Consider the following 18,427-nt stretch of genomic DNA (forward strand, 5'->3'; position numbering starts at 1 on the left):
ACTTGAATCGCGATAGACGTTACAAAGCGTTGCAGATTATGCGAGCGTCGCGTACAAAGATTGAGAAAAAAGAAAAAAAAAGAAAAAAAAAAATGAAAGCTGACTGCACATATTATATACGAGTCCAGTAGCGTAGCAAATTGATCGTCTGTTTGATAATCGTCAGCCTGTAAGAATTGTTTCACGTGGAGCTGACGCGATCCGAGACCGAGGACGAAGTGAACGCTGCTAGTTGTCGCCGTAGCATTTTAATAGCGGTTTAAAACTAGCTAAAAACAATGCACGCGGCTTGTTCTGATAAAAACTAAAAATTCATAATACGCTGGCAACAACTGGTAATGTATCATTTCGTACGTATCCAGGTCAGCTGCTCGGCCTCTTCGTGAATATGTACATAAGCAGAGATAGGACCACTCGCGGGGGATGCAGTTTCTTGCATGCGTTTCCTGACGGATGCGTGTATGTGCCTTCTGCCAGCAGCGATTGTGTGCATGCGTGAAAAGCGTGCAATATCCGTGACTGATGTACCTCGGTATTAGTCGATGTGCCTCGATGTGCCTCGGTGTGCCTCGATGACACGCGAATATTTTTTACATCGGGGTACTATATTTTTCGATATTAGTTACTACGGTGATCATTGTTCGAGCAAGCTCTCAAGCGTAACTTGTTAAATCCCTTGAATCTCTACATAGCCTATCGCGTGCAATTATATCGTATACAGTAAAGGTATTAGGTCGTCCGAAAAGTTTCTTTCGTTTTAGAAGGAAATAACGGATGCAGAACATTTTCCGTTTTACATTATTTTATCGAATTACGTATGATCCATTTTGTTTTATCAAGATAAAGATCACAACGTTTGATAGATTAGAGGTGTCATGTTTGCGTAAAGATACGTCGTTGTAGGAGACGCGTCTGTAAAAGAGAGACACTTTTCGGACAACCTGATATATTGTAAGAAAATTTCATTTATTAAAATATTCGTGGACTATTCGATTTGTCTTTTGGTACGAGAGACGCGTACCCGTGCGCGGAATAAGTGGACATTTTACCAAGTTAACTGCGCTAAAGTGCAAGTTTTGGTTGTTAGATGAGAGAGGGTAATGCATCTTTTTGACGACTCGCAATCGGTTCGTAATCGGTCCTCGATAGGACGTACCACGAGTCACGAGCTGCTCGGCCGATAAGTCACGAACGATAGCCGGGCGTGATTCAACGAGAGATTTACCGTTTCGATTAATTCTGATATGCTAACGTTCGTTGCAACACCTGTACGTGTATTTAAAACATTATTCTGCCCCTTTTACGTCGCGTTGCTACGTGCATTCGAGTCGAGGACGTTGAATAACATCTTTTCATACATCTAATTATGACACTTTCAACGTGGAATGCGGGAAGTTTGAATAGGCTCCAAATTCACATTAAAAAAAAAAAAAAAAAAAAGAAAAGAAAAGAAAAAAGAAGAAAAAGACGATTCTTTCATATAAAGTAAGACGCTTGAGAAGCTACCTATCTGAGATAAAGCTCTCTACTGTGACTTCATGAAGATTAATGTTTCAAAAACTGAAGTAAAAATCGCCCATAAAATCCTCCTCGAGTACGATGCAAAAATTCCAAGAAACGAAGCTAAGTTTGAAATTTAAAAATGAAATTTTCTTAAGAGTCGATCTCGATTCTACTGCGCGTATTTCGGTGCTCGTGAAACGAAACACGTAATAATGGCATTGCCCATCTTGTAAACCGAACATCAACGAAGATACGACGTGTAAATTTTCCTTCTTCCTTCGTAAATACGTTATCAACGTTTTTCATGAGAATCTTTTGACGTTTGAGAATTTCGATTTACGTATAGCCTACTTCGACGCTTCGATAAGAGTTTCGTCGAGTGTGGACAGAGAACTGAGAAAATTACGTGGTTTCTGCGTGACGATGGCCTGACGATAGAGAAATTCCATTGCACGAATGAAACGATTATTTAAAAAAAAAAAAAAGAAAAGAAAACACACATAATTTTAAACACGATATTCATTTGCGATTTCTACAAGTTTTATGCCTTCGGTCTATCTACGATCTACAAAATGGTCGATATCGAACCGGTAACTTTTACACGTAAAATAATTGTTATTAAAAGTACGAGCTCGTAAATTTCAAACTCTCAATGCGCCTGTGGGAAAATGACTATACCGATAATATAAAATAACCAATCAACCTAGATAACTGTGCTTAACAGCGACGTTTTAAAAATCGTTACCCTTCATTAATTAAAGTTTCAAGTTTTCCGTTGAAAAGTCCGAGGTGCGATAACAGAATTATTGATTTCAGAAGTATTTCCAACCAAACCACTACGGCCGCGCGGCCGTCCGGTATCACTCTAAAAAATCACAACTCGATTAAACGCTCTAATTTAGTTTCGAACTCCATAGAATTACTCTGCGAATAAAACTCTCAAAGTATACGTTTAAAAATGTTATGGTTAGAGCGTTTTATTCCACTTCCACTTCCACCAAAAAAAAAAAAAAAAAAAATAAAAAAAGAAAAAGACGCAAGATGAATAGTTCCATTTATGATTTTCCGTTAATATGATTCGCGAAATCCTTGCAGGATCGTTTCCTTGTCTTTTCTTTTTTTTTTTTTTTTTTTTGACAGAGCATCGAATATGCTCGAACGATTGCGGATTTTGTCGTTAGCTGGTATTGACAAAATCCGTAATCACTTGGTTGCCAAGCCAATACAATAGAGCGCTACAACAATGGAACGTACATTAAAATTAACGAATTTAATCGTTGACAAATCGGACGTAACGTTTCCGTTAACAATTTGCGCTCTAACTTCATAGAAACGCGCGTTTCTAACTATTCTATACGTATTAGGTCGGCCGGAAAGTTTCTTTCGTTTTATAAGCAGATAATGAATGCACAACATTTTCCGTACGTATGATCCATTTCTATCAAGATAAAGATCACAACGTTCGACAGATTAGGTTTCATGTTTGTATAAAGATGCATCGTTGTAAAAGACGGGTCTGTAAAAAAAAACACACTTTTCGGACAACCTAATGCGTGCTACGTATACAGTGACTCGCGAAACGCCCTTTGAAACGGAATAACTCTTTTTACAAGCATCAGTCGATAAAAAATTAAAGATTATCTGAAAAATCTGAAAAAATTAAAGATTACTTTTTACAAGCTTCTTGTTCGACTGCCTGTAACGAAACTTGGAACAACGCATTTTGACGCAAACGAAACGATTCGACCGAACAACGATGTCTCGTCGTTACTCTGTCCGATGCATTGAAATACGCGAAAATATGCTGAAAATCTACTATCGAAATATCTAAAAAATACTGGCCGCACCTTATACTTTATACGAACGAGAAATTTCAACGAAGCCGCACGCGAAGAAACAGAGTGACATACAGAGACGCGTGCCTGTGTGGTAGTTGAATGTTTATCTTGGAAAAAGACAATGCGTAATACAGAATATATGCATATAGGCGACACACGTACATATCGTGTCCGTATACATGTGGCTGTTCACTATTCAGAGAGGGAATAAATGAAACGGGGTCGCGATATAATACCGTCTTCTACAAGCGTACACCCTCGTCCCACGGTTTTTCATATTGCCTTCCAGTTACTTCAGCATGGAAATCTATCTTCCAACATCGCCACGAGTTCCGTATCGATCTTGGTTTTTATGTTAATGAACGTCTTGGATTATTGTTTGCGTAATCGGTCCGGCTCGATTACCCTTCGCTCGATCGTCTCGTGGCGCGAATAAAAGTCGTTTGCCCCTTATCGAACCTACTTATATTCCAATTTCGTCGATTAAACTGGCCATTTTATCGATTTCGCTGGAAAGTTCGACAACTTTGACGGTTTCGCTTATTTTTATATGTTCCCTGTCGGATGCTCGTTCCGTACTTTCGACATCTCACGTCTCGCAATTTCCACGTCTTACAACGTGAATTCTATTGTTCCACATTTAGCGAGAGGTTGGAACATTCGATGACGTTGAGAGCACTGTGTACAATTTCCTAGGGAATATTCAGTAGGAAAATGAAACTGAGTAAATTAAAAGGATTCTTTATCGTAAACCGTAAGTGTAAAAACCGCTTGGAATTATTACAACTATTATAACGAAACGCGAAACTTCTCTCTCGAAAATATTGTTGGCAGGTTGCCAATGTAGATGGGCGTGTGAAGAGGCCGACGAGTGGTTTCTGAGTGGTTTCCTGAGTTTCTCACGTATGTATCTTATACGAGTACTTCGAAGCGTATACCAAATACGAGTACAATTCGCTGTTTTAAATGTTTCGAGAACTCTTAATTCCCATCGTTTGATTAAACCGACATACGTGTAACGCAGACGACACGACGAACAAAATACATAGTACGCGCATATATCGCACACGGGTATATCGTACGTACACGATACATCGTACGCTCGTGGAATATCTATAGATTTGGTTGAAAAATAAATAGATAAAAACGTTTTGGCTGTTTCATCTAGACTAAACTAGACTCGACTGAAACGCAGTTGAAAGGTATATTACGAAGGTTAGAGAGGCGAATTCCAAACCGTTTGTTGTATCAATTTCGACGTATATTCTCCGCGTGGTAATCGATATTGCGTAAAATTATCACGGTATAAAAAAGGCTCGGGGTTATGTTACCTGAAAGCGGAAGCTCGTTTGCGCGATTCCGTTCATCCAGTGTTTAATTATTAATTAGCAAATACAAACGAGTGCAAAATCGTCGGGCGGAATTATCACGCGTCGACGGGAATTCGCTAACGATCGTATCCGCGACCGCGTTTCCCTCGTTTCAGCAAATATTTTTTAGATTTCGCGTACGTGGTCGTGCGCGCACGCGGTGTTCTTACCACGATGATCGCATAAAACATCAGCTACATTGAAATATTATCTGTATTACTCTTTCGAAAAATACGGCCGCGATAACTCTCGTTGGAATAAATTGCGACCTTTTTACTCGACAGAATGTAAATTTCCTATCTTCGATATGTTTCGTGCATGCTGAAATTAACGATTCGTCTGATCGACGGAGCAATCGTTTTGCTCCGGCAGCTCTGCTCGCGTCCTCCGACTTGTCCATCGTGCGTGTATTTTATGTTACGCGATTCGCCCATCGAGTGAATATAAATCCGTTGCACGAAAATACGTACTTGCCAAGTATCCGCTGGGCACGTGCATACGAAACGATCGGCGTAGGAAAACCCAACTAGCGATTTTCTATACGAACATCGTAAACAAAATTGTGTACCTAACGTGGTGCGTAGTTTCCATTAAACGAGTACGTGGGAAACTAGCCACTAGCCGCTAGCCGTGGATAAACGTTGCAAATCGCGTACGACCAGCGACCCACGACCAATACAATTTCTTTGTTTTATCGATGTCGAATGTGAAATACGTTTGTCTATCGGATAACTGCAGCATATTTATCCGAATATTACAATCGTATTGCGATGTACGTATTGCCGATATATATACATATATGGATGATACAGGTGATATAGACGAAATGAACCAGCGATGGGGATAAAGCGTTTCGTATTTCAGCGAAAAGAACTGTGGGATCCTTTTACCTTTACCTATCCCGTATGACGTCATGTAGCACGCCGCGATAGAGATACGCCTTCGGGATTACGCAAATCCTAGTTTATTGTAACCGGTAAGGAAGTTCGGGTGGTGGAGCACGATCTGCTGTATCATTTCGTATCAAGAGATTCCATTTCCTACCGAGGTATTTTCCTAACTTGTATTAAATAAAACGGCGCAGCGAGATGGAGAGCGGATAGGCAGTGAACGAGGAGGGAAAAATTGCTTTCATAGGAATCGTATCCGAATTGGTTGTCCGACAAAGGGAGAAACTGCGTAGCATCGAAAGCGACGGAGAATTCGTATTATTCGATTACATCGTACGACGAGTCGAATATAAAATAACGTATTTACGGCGGAATTGTCGTGCCATCGTGTCTTTAGCAAAGTCTGTATGCGGAGTATAGGAACGAAGGTTTTCTTCTTGCGTGACTTTTGCTTTCGGAGAAATTATCTTTGAAAAATCTACAGTCGGTTCTTTCCGCTTTAAGACGGTGCCAGGGAAACGTAAAATACGATAGCTGTTCTGTGATGCAAATGATGAACCGACGGTTCAAAAGATATAAGACGCATGTATCAAATTCCGTTCAATTTTCCGACTAGTTTCGCAGCTTCGGAATTCCACGTACTTCGGACGCGATACGTTACACGGTATTTCGCTAGGTAAAATTAATAACGAAAGGACGATATTCTTTGACGAAAAACCCCTGTCGATATAAATGTTGCGGTAATTTGAATATGTTGGAAAGTTGCGTCGGCGAAACTTGTCGCAAGTATCGATAAAGAGAACTATGTATCGCTGGAAATTCAACGTTTTGCGCTTTCTCAAAGATACGTCAACCGACGTGAAAAATATGTAAAAAATAATTGCGAGAAACGCGTTGAAAGCTTAAACCGAAGAAGAAGAGATGGAAACCATTTTAGCAAATAGAAACGCACAACGAAAGCTTTTATCTTCTCTTGATTTCTTATTTTCTGTCTTGTTCGTTGTACTAGCGACACGAACGAGACACTTGGAAAGAACGTTTTAAAGAACCGCGTGAGAAAACGATTTTGACAACTCTTTTTTTAACAAGTTCTCTCCTCCAAGTTCGCCCGCAGTGTCTCCACGCTACGTAATACGTACGTAGAAAATAGTGGAAAGAGACGCGTTAGTAGAAAAAGAAGTTTCGAACTGAAGCAACTAAAAAATCCCTCTACCGGCTATATAGTTTATTTCTCGTGCGAACCTATGTATACATTAGGTTGTCCGGAAAGTGTCTTTCTTTCGCAAACGTGTTTCTTACAACAGTGCACACCTTCGTAGAAACGCGAAACCGAGTCTGTGAAATGTCACGATGTTTATCCCAACGAAACAAAATGGATCGTGCGTAATTCGACGAAATAATACGAAAGAAACAACAACGTTGTGCGTCTATTATTTCCTCATAAAAGACAAGAAACTTTTCGGACAACCTGATAATTTATTTTCCTGCAGCTTCGTTTTCGTTTCGAAATTTTTCCCCTGGTCGCAACTCCTTCGATCGTAGATTTCTTTACGCGAGAATAAACGTTGATAGAGTTCGAGGAAATAAAGTAACTTCCGTGTACGATTAGAACGAGAATATTTTGAAACAAAGCAATTTCATCGAACGATGTTGTGTTACATTTGCAAGTAATGCAACGCTGTCTACGCGTTTTGATTTATTCGTTTGCACCGCACGAACGCCAAAATTTATACACTGATACATCGATTTTCCACGCGAATTCAATTAAATTTATGACAGAATTTGATATACAAATTAATGGCATAAATTTAATAATATTCGATACAAATTTATGTAAATATTAGTGCACGTTTCTCGATGTTTTCACAGCATAGCATCTGGCTACTGACAACTGACAGTCACTCGTAACTTATTTAAATAGCGTTGTTACGCGGTATATACTAAACATTCGAAAAATGATCAAAAATCTTGCTTTTGTCTATTCTGCGAACTTCGTTGAAAGAGACAAGGTTCAATCCCGTTATAATCGAATCTACGAACTAGGCGATTTATGAAGAAAAAGAATCGCGTTTTACATAATATAATTATAAATTTCATAATTCTAAAGAGAAGGAAAACAGGAGCCGTTGCGATCGAAGAAGAAAAATGTTTACGTAATTTTAGTTGTCGACAAAGGCGATGAGATCGTGGCTAAAACATAGCTGTAAATTGAAAACCTCGTTGTACGTATCGTTCGTAACATTTACCTGTTCGAAATTGATTTTACTTAGCAAATTTTTAATTCGATATTTATTTATTTATTTGTATTTTTCCTATTCGACGCAAAACTCTGATTTTATGAAGTAGAGAATAATGAATTGTTACTGTACGCGGTGGAACACGTACTACGTTTGATAAATAATTGCGACGTTCGTGTTGCGTAGCAGCGATCGATACGTTTGTTTACACCGAAACTAATATTCGAAGTAAAGTTGTGCAGTCTATGGAAATCGATATTGGTTATCGTAGACGGAACACGCGTGAAAACTGTGTCGAAGTTGAACGAATACCCTACGAGGTACTTAGCTTTTCTACGTGACGGGACATGGATGCGACGATTTGCTTCACTTTCGCCCAATTAATCTCCGAGTTGCGAAATTATTTCTAATAAGCGACGGAGTAAAAGCAGCTTCGGCATAAAAGTTTGCCCGAACGTCTGTAATAATCAAACCGATAAAACAGCAGATTAAAGTCGAACCGATCGTATCGAATGCAATTTAAGTAACAAAAGTTTTGAATTTCCTTTCTTTTGTATGAAAACTCGCTGCCAGTTCGATCATTCCGTTTTACAGCGATGTTTTTCGCCACTAAACTTTCGTCCGAGTCATTACCACCGACGATATATTTATTTTGCTGCCAGCTACTTGTTTTTGCTGTCGAACACATTCGTAACTCGACGTAAAATCGTACGTATAGCGTGGTACATGCAACGCGTTAGAAATAAGAGACGAGTCGATACTCAAGTTCGCTGCTTGTTATAGCTCATTTCGGACTCGCATAAAGCTGAGGTGGCAATGTGCCAAGTATGAAGTGCAGTATGAAGTAAAACGTCGCTTTCTATGCTCGAATTCGGTATTTCGATAATACCTACATACTTTGCTGCGCTGAGAACTATGTTTTGCCATAGATTCGTCTCAATCAAATTCGAAGATGGTATCCCACTGGGGGTAGCCATCCACGTGTTATATTATTATACCACTAAGCTATAATATTTTACCAAATGTCCTACTGGGCAAATTGTAAAATGTAAATAAATAAATAAATAAATAAATAAAAAAATACATTCGTCGCGGTAAAGAGCAAAAGAACAACTCGCACATTCCAAATCTAATAACTTTATGATAATACGATGCTCCCTGGCTGCACCACGGTTTCGATACGACTATGAAAATAATATATTACCTTGCTGATACTCTTCTGGATATCGAAAAATGCGAAGGAAATAAAACCTTGGAAATAGCAAAGAAAGTATACGATTTAAGTAGCAGACTGTTAGTCGTCTAACGAAGGAGCAGCTGAAACTCGTGTGACACGTAATCCCCTTGGCTGGTTTTTTCATCGTTGGAATTTTATTCGCACGATAAAACGAATTAGTATTCGGAACGATCGGTTGAGCATCGCGGAAAAACGCAAAGCCGTTGATCGCGATGCTTAATGGAAAGCGAACTTCTTACAGCGGGTCTCTAATTATGTAAAAACGAGGAATAAGAATAACGAGCATTAAAGAAAAGAAACGTAAGGGAAGGAAAGGGGGTGGGGAAGAAGGGGCAAAGGGGTGAAGAGGAACGAAGGAGGCGAGGGTAAGAAAATTAGCGAGAAGGAAAGTTGCCGTTGTTACGACGCGACGTTTCCCTTATTTCCATCCGGTTATTTCATGAAATGTAAACCAGAAGAGACTGTCGTTTCGCCAATGGAAATTTTCTTGGCATAATCGAGCCGGATTTTTCGAGGATACGGATACGCTTACGAGAGCGAGGAACGCGCTGCGTTTCCATCTCTTGCAAATTCTCGCTTAAACGTTCTTTCCCTTGTAGATTCGCGTAAGAAAGCCGATGTCGGATACCAGGCAAAGAGAAAGAAGCAACTATAACGCGCGAAGAAACAGACGATTTACGAGCCAAACGTCACTGCAAGTATTATTAAATCATTCCGATTTAACGATTACGACACGCCAGCAGCTATCGTCTATGGAACGTTTGCAAACAAAATATCGCGTAATAATAAATATTAAATGAACAAAATGATTATATATCGATGGAAAGAAGCGAATCGTTTTGTTCTTTAGGAAGATCGGTGTGTTTCGAATAATATGTCTAGTGGAAATTGTTCGTTCATTTACCGGGCAACACTGGCTCGTTCTCGTTTCATAGCCAGATGGATTCCATTGAGAAACGATCGTGTCGGTTAGTTAATTAAATTGTCGAAGAGCGAAACAATTAACGGAAATGGGGTTGGTTTTCTGGCGCTGAACGAAGTCGCCCCTTCTGTGATTGGAAGCGCCGTTTGCTTTCGATTTTCGACCAACTGGCCACATTATTTCCTGCTACAGCTATGTTTCAGAGGAACCGCGTAAGAGTAGCTTTTTGTGCTTCTATCGTGGAATTCAATACCGCTTTTTACGGTTTTGTCGCGCTTTCGATCAAAGCAACCAGATTTTCCATTCTTCCCGCTTAGATAAACGTTTTCCTTTGGCACGTTCCAATACAAAATTTAGATGCAACTTGTTCATCGAGAAATTTTCGATAGAAATTTTCATTGCGTTAAATTATTCCTCCGTGCAACTTCGACGACCTTTCTACGATAATTTGTCGGCTAGTATCTTAGAAAAAAAAGCATCAGAATGTCAACGAAAGAAACGAAAGCGTTTTAACGATTAAACAGATTTACTATGTAATATAATTTATATCGCTAAAGTTATTTTCTATTTTGTGCCTTGCGTTTTCTCTCCTTTTTTCTACAGTCGAAAATCAGCCCAAAGACACTGAAATACGTCGATATCGCCGTCGACGTATTTTATTCGATCGCTGAAAGATTTTGATCGAGAAAGCCTATCGCTAAAATTTCTCTAATTCGTCGAAACAGCACGATGTTGAAAGCTACGTTTTTCGGTAACATCCTGCCAACCAGCGGAGACGAGGCAAATTTTTAAATTGCTGTACTTCCGGTTTGCGATATCCGTAATTTTGAGTCGCATACAGCGTATTGCTTTGCTAATATTGTTTCAGTTTTACTACTCCCAAGTTACCTAATTAGTTTCTATTTAGTTGGTATAATTAGCACAGCGCGTTTCCATCTCGGGGACATTAGAATGCTATGCAGTTCTACTCTTGTTGGATTTAAACTGAATCGTGTAAGTACGTACACTCGCTGTTTGGATAATGAAACGTTCAGACGAATGCCTGGGATAGTCAAATATTTAGATAACGCGAAAAGCGTCAAATGAGAAAGAAAGCGATGCTTTCCGACGATATTCAGTCGAAACGCACACAGAAACCAGTGAATTTAATTAGGTTTTTTTTATCGAAGGTATATCGGTCAGCGAACGTTGCAGTTGGTAACATCGCGACGCTGATTTCGTCGATTATTCTAGCGGTATTCGTAGGAATTTTCGAAACACCATAGGCAAACGCCAAAGGCTTAAACCTACATGGTTTGAAATCTTCATGGTGGCGTTTGCGTCACTAGGAATGGCCGCGTTCGATCGAACCTTGTCGGCAACGCTAATATCCAGGTCAGATTCCGTAATACTGCATTTGCATCAAAGTTGTATAAAATACAACATAGTAGGAGGGTAAAAACGAATGTGGTCGTAAATCGCTCGAACGTGGAAGCCACTTTGCCCGAATGGTTATAAAAGAGACTGTAACGTAAATATGTATTTTTACGCAGCGATGGTAAATACGTACGTGCGGAAATCCTTTAAGGGAAGTGATTTCTCGGTCGAGAACGTCAGTCTTTTCCAAGCGGCGTGATGCAATTTGCTTCGTGCAATTCTCGTTGCATCTTCCCGCGAACCGAAATCCTGCACACCGTTGTACGATCATCTACCGGGCGACTCGAATCCACAGATCACCGGGACACTCGACGAGCCTGACTTCGAACGAGTGCGTTAACTATCCGTAAAAACGGTAAAAACTGGTATCGGACGTGATACGATATGGTTAGGTAATTAATATCGGTCGATCTCTTGGAAGAAAGAGACCGGGGAGAAAGAAAGTTTGTCGACCGCTACGAAGGAGACACGGGAAAGCAAAGGATAATTTTATCTTGCTCCGGGCGAGCGAGCAAGTGGACAAGAGGGAACTCGTCTCTAGACACTGAAGGAATTTTTTACTGAAGCCTCGCGAGCCGCCACGGCTACGATAGTCCAAGCGTACCAGCTCGGACGTATCGAATGTCTGGCTTTAAATATCGTTTCGATACCGTCCACTGTCTAACGAAAGCCGAATTTAATTTACTCTCTCGCGATATAACGTGTTCATTTTCCATTCTTTTCTCTGCGATCGTTCGGGTTCTTCCATCGACGTATCGTTCTGTCGACCGATTGATTGTTTCGATACGCTGTTGTTCGTATACGCGGTACGTGCGTCGCATCGCTTTCGTCGAAGAAAGACTGTTTGATCTTTTCATCTCATCGGCTTGCGCAAACCGTAAGAAACGCTCGCTTGATAGAGATGCTTGTACGGTCGAAAATTAATCATGCCGGCGGGGTAGCTCGACGTGAAACGAGCGCGAGGCGCAACTCTTTGTTAAAGACGCGCGGCGAAGTTGTTTCAAGAAAATCCGATATTTCCTTATATTTCGTTCCTATAAAAATTGATCGATTGACGCGAACACGAACGCCACGCGTTACGATACAATGGTCGATTAATTTATCGACTCAGTCGGCTGTTTTAATCGAATCGCGGCGTACGTTTTTCCATTCTGCCACCAAGGAATATTCGCAGGTTATCGAAAAGTTAGTTGCATCCTATGCCAGGCATTTTCGGCTTAACGAGAGAGCCTGTGTGTCTCGCGCTTTGTAGGCAACGTCGTAAACCACTATGTTACTCTTGGTCGGCACGCTAGCAACAGCCGTGGTCAGTAGGAATTTACCACGTACAATTCCAGGAATCCGCAACTCGTTCAACTTAAGAGATACTTGTAACGATCAATGAGGCGGTTTGTTGAGAATCTTTGTGGATTAACCGTATCGGCTAAGATTTACCTACGTCCAAGCTCCGCCGATGAAGCTGCAAAAGATCAAATCCTTCCGCCGTTTATCTGATAATTCATTTTTTGCGCACGCGAAATTTGATTACATCGTACCGCGTGTATCGTACGATCGCTTTACTTTCAAATTCGTTAATTTGCCCTGTGGTTATTTGGTGCAGCCACTACGACCATTCGCGTGTATGTTGTTATTTTGCCTGCGAGTATCAACGTCGTTAGGACATACGTAACGTAATAATAAATAAAGTCCGCGAAAAGCAATGTGCAACTACGTGCAACCGTCGAACAAAGTCGAATTTCAATTTTCCGGCACTGCCCGACCGGTATAAATAAACGAACGCGATCGTAAGGTGGCCAGTTTCTCAGTCTCAGTATCGAGCGATTTTCACAGCGATCGATACGCAATCTTTAGCGAATCGGTTAGTACCGAGCGTCTTAGCGGACATTCTCTGTATTTATTAATTACTTTTAAGTATATTTGACGGCTTCAACGTCGAGTTGTCTCGTCGCTTAAACCGCACGACCAACCATCCTCTACACGCGTACAGTGTACATTGTACATATTGTACGTACATTGTAAGTACGTAGACGTGTAATCAGGAGCCGACTCCTGCTACGTGATCCTTCCGACCTTAAAGCAGAGACGGTCGTACGCGTGCATGTACGTAGCTAAAATGAAAATGATGGCGCAGTTATTTACGCCGGCATACGATCGTCGACATTCACTCTGACTCGACTGAAACTCGGTTAACTGACTTTGAGATCTATAGTCACTGTACCAAAGATTGAAAGCTCTAGCCGGTTAGGGATACATACTTCTGTATCGGAGCTTTTAACGGATTACACGACCTGTACCTAGCGAGATTTCGGTAACTAGTGGTTTGACAGATCAACGCGATAGGCTTACGGCCGGTGCTTTTGAACTTGCAAAGTGTACGCAGCTATACCGTGTCGTCGTCTATGCTCTGTGCATTCTCTACTCTATGCAACGTGCAGTCTCTCAGTTTCTTAGAAGAAAAGCTTTCGAGAAACGTCTCTTAATCGCAACGAATTTGTCTCGTTTCGTTTCGCCATGTGGAAATATGGAAAATTGAACGGCGAAAGTTAACGATATTTGTCAAATTTTATCGAATTAATGCGTGACTCTAATTCAACCACCAAGATCCTACTGCTCTGGTCGTAGTTCGCAAATGTGAAAAAAATCACTCGGTAAATATCCATTTGAAGCAATTTTGGGGTCGAGACACGTGGCAAATGCGTTTGGAAAATTATATAATAAGTTTGTGGAGAAGAGTCGGCAAGTAACGTACAATATCCTTTTATACAGATTAGATCTCCACACGGTGTATCTCGGTTGTATTTACGCGGTACGTAGATCGGAAGAAAAGCAGACATGGCTAATATTCGAGCAGCGATAAGCACCGAAAGTTATCGCTGTACTCCGACGACGAATATGGTAGAGAGGAACATTCGCCCTCCAACTCTCTTGGACGAAACGTCTCGGCCCTTGTAATCAGAAATGTTTTATTTCATCGTAAATACCAATATCCGGACGAAAACTCGGCCAGACGGTAAATTAGAAACGCGTATTTGCGATACAGTTTCGGCGTATCCGGAAATCACAGAGCGAGCAGAGTGGTCGATGGTGTCTGGTAGGTACAGGCGAAAGAATACAGCGTTGGAGGAAGAGAGCGAAACACGCGTGTCATTGGTCAAAATCTAGCGGCTATCGCTATAGCGGAATGCAGGTGCGCGAAATTGCTATAAACACGCTGATAAAGGACAACGAGAAAGACGGAAGGAGTAGAAAATACGATGACGGCCAAGTTAGGAAAATGGAACAAGGACAGACGCTTGGAACGTTCGAACGAGAAGAAGAGAAAAACGTATTACCAAGATAAAGAAGCGTTTCAAAGAGACAAGAGAATTTACGATACGATGATTCGTACAAAGCGCGCCGTAAATTAATTCGCTTTGGCGATCGTCAGGTGTCGCGTTCCGTGTCGCCTACGATAAAGAAACGCGCCATGGTGTTTGTATATACCGTTTGATAGGTGTTAGGCTGGTAAAACATCGGAATATTTGTTAAGTGGAAAGTATTCGTCGGTAGACTGGAGTCGCGTTCCGAACGCGAAGAACTGGCAAGCTCGCGCGTTCGTCTCGCCAAGCGAGCAACGTTTAAACCTGCGACGAGAAGGGTGGCAGCTGCGAAGAAGGGAGAAAGGGCGAAGCAGACAGGTACGGAGCAGCGACGGCGCAGCAAAATTTTGCATCGCGGAATACTCAGGAGCATTGAAACGGTGGTCTCATTCCACGCGCAGCATCTCCTCAAAGGCTGGTCACATTATGAGTACCATGATCTTTTCACGGGCACAGTAGGAGATATCTCATAGAAATGCTTGCGTCTATTTACAGCGGACAGAGGGGCCGCGAGGAGAGGCCGAGAAAAACGGAATGAGGTGGAGCAGCCTGAAAGAGACGAGGGGAACTGGCCTCTGCAAACGTCGAGTGGATAACCCGGGGGAAACTCGAGAGGTTCGGTCGCCTTTTCCGTTGCGCGTGCCTTCTTGAGACCCGTTAATAGTACTCTCGCTAAGATCTTCCATCTTGCTACTCGATCTCCGCTAGGTGAAAGATGTCCACACTCCGGAAACACTTCTCGTACTTCCTTCTGAAGTAGGTCGTACACCGACACGGCGGTCTCGTGCAGTGGACTTTTCTTTTTTCCTTTTTCTCTCTCCGAGGAACAGATTTCGCTGGATACGTCTAGCGGGCCGAGTTTCTCTCCTCTGAACGCTCGTTAATTCTTAATTAGAGACGTAGTCAGCGACGGGATTAAGTGCCCCGCAAACAATCAAAGCGCACAAGCTATATCCTCCTTTTGGACGTTCGTTTTGTACCCGATATTGCCAGAAAGCTACGTCGGTCGCGTTTCAGCGAACAGACGATCGGCTTCACGGAGAGAATCGCGGGTGTAGTTGGAGCTGAGATTCAAATGGAATACCTCCGTGTACCGTTTTTTTTCTTTTTTCAAAGTTTTAGCGCCTAAAGTATACATATGTATGTTATTTAAGAAATTCGGAAGATGGAAATTGTCGTAGCCAAGTTGAAATCCCTTTCCACGTCTACGCGAAGATAGACGTTCTCGTCAACTCGCAGTACCTACGTTGTTTAATCGCCAGAGACAATACGAAGCTTGTCTTCGTTTTAATTAAAATCTTGGTCTTTTCCCTGGTCGTAAAAACTGAAATCAAACTCCAGCGAAGCGAAAGATACATAAAAAGTTTAAATTATTAGAGTTTATCGGGTTTGAAAGCAGCGCGTGCCACGCGGATAATTTTAATCGCCGCTCCTTTAAGAATATCTACTTGTTTGTTTGCCCGATCGTTGGCCCAGATAGCGACGTGGAAGAGTCGCGATAAATCTTCTCGATTCACGGATTCCGTCTGAAACGCGAATTTCTCGAGAGTCCGCGCGCGATAAGAACGCTCGGCGAAGGGAAGCCGCGCGAGAACGTTCGAAGCGCAACGGTCGAACAGAGGCTTTGCCAATTCTTTCGTCAATTACCGGCAAGTTAACAAATCCCTCGCACAGAGCAAGGTGCATAGCCATAAAAGAAGGACAACGACGCGAATTCCGATCGTATTTCATTCGCCTACGCTTTGGCTCGGAGAAATCGATATCGCGCGACAAGCAATATCCAAGCACCCTTTATCCTCTCGTTTCTATCGGCACCGTCGTCCGCAGGCACCTATCGCCGCGCGACGTATATCTTGCTTCGGTGGTATATCGATCCGCGCGCGCGTTCGTTACTTTTTATTGGCTTTTTGAGAGGGACAGTTCGCGGTTTTCGGTGGCATGGATTTCCTTGCTTTTGTGTCGGCATGCTTCCCCTCCCCGCCTCGTCTCTTTCTCTTTCATAGAAGAAAGGCTAACCGGATCGCGCGCTTTCTCAAAGCAAGTAACCGATTCACGACGAAAAACGGATTCCATAGCGCCAATTCCGGTATACAAGCAGAGGTAGCCAACCCTCGATAAGATACCACCGATTTCATCGAGTTCTTTGAAAAATTACCGCGCACAGAGCATATCGACCGTAAGAGATTATTTCACGACGATCGTAGAACTCGTATAAGGATGTTAATTTCGCGTTGACCGTGTCGCACACTCGAGATGATCACACGCTCAGAAGGAGTAATAGGGTAAGCTGAACATCCTGCGTGCCACAGTTATCTAAACAACAACCGTATAGTAACGGAATAGTCCCGCCTCTGATATACATGAGACGACAATCCCTTCAGAGGGACTAAAACCTCGGTATAAAAACTCTCCTAAATTAGCGCTCGAGACGATTCCGTTGTAACACTTTGAACCGTCACTCTGTTGGATTCGCATAATAAATTCTATTACTGAAAATTCTCAATGCGAGAATTGATTGTAAATTAAAAAAAAAAAATAAAAACTATACAATTGAAAAACCGACGACACACATCGATGGACCCGACGGCGCCTCGGCTCTCGCGACATTGTTCATGGTTAACTTGATGTTTCTTAGGCCCTTTTCCACGATACTACATACAAAGTTCAATTCCTTCACCTTATTTGTGAAACGTTCGAACTGCGAAGCGAGGAGATTCACCGGTGATCTATCATTCTCGTGATTTCTTGTGTCTCCTACGTGACAACCGCGTTACGCACGTGCCACCGATTAATGCGAAAGAAGACTCGAGTCGTTTGGCAAACTGAACGTCTTGGACGAAGAGGCATCGCGCAATAGCAAAGAGGCTTTATTGGAAGTAGGCGGAACGTACATTAAAGAAACGTAAGTATTATATTATATCGTCGAACAATTTCACCGCCCAGCATATTTTTCTATCTCGTTTGTAATCGAAGAGTTACTCTGAAACAGTATAGAAAATATGTAGCGTACCATACGGGTACCGGAAGCTGCGGGTGAAAGCTACCCCGGTCGTACATGATATATACGAAAATATTAACGATATCAACCCTTGTGCTTGGCAGTCGAACTTTCTTTCCCCCTTTTTGCCACCAAACCACCATCGCGTTCGTATGCATCGATTCGTCGTTGAGAGGTAGCGATGCGAAAATTCCTACCACCGGCTTCGCTTTTCCGTTCAACTTGTTCGCTGAAAGATAATTTAGTTTAGGTTAGAGGCCGGTCTTGTAAGCGTATCTTGTGTACGAATGTACGTGCGGTGCTCGAGAGTCGAGAGATTTGCGTCCATTGTACGACGTCTTTCTCGAAACTCGGTAAATTTCGTAGAAATAAATACCGCGTGGAAAGCGAGCAGGAGCTTGAAACAAGCAATTCGCAAGGAACATCGTATAAAATAGGCGTACGAACGAAAGAAGAAGAAAACGTTGCAAGGAAAACCTACTCGCGTACGTTCTCAAAGTGTCTCAGAGATATCGACGTACGCGTGTACGAATAAATAGGAACGTTAAAATATTCGCGCGTCGAATCATCGAACGATTCGATGTTTTTAGGTGGCTCGAGAGTCCAAGAAATTTCATTTCCGCGTCGATAACAAATTCCTCGTTTATTCTATTCGTT

General features: G+C 41.9%; 1 protein-coding gene across 5 annotated transcripts in view; it reads left to right on the plus strand.

The window, feature by feature from the left end:
- LOC117160212 (hemicentin-2) overlaps positions 1 to 18,427 on the plus strand; it is a 269,382-nt gene that overhangs the window by 59,839 nt on the left and 191,116 nt on the right. The gene's annotated exons all lie outside the window — the stretch shown is intronic.

The sequence above is a fragment of the Bombus vancouverensis genome, chromosome 13 (assembly GCF_051014615.1).
Source record: "Bombus vancouverensis nearcticus chromosome 13, iyBomVanc1_principal, whole genome shotgun sequence".
In the NCBI taxonomy this organism is placed as follows: Eukaryota; Metazoa; Arthropoda; class Insecta; order Hymenoptera; family Apidae; genus Bombus; species Bombus vancouverensis.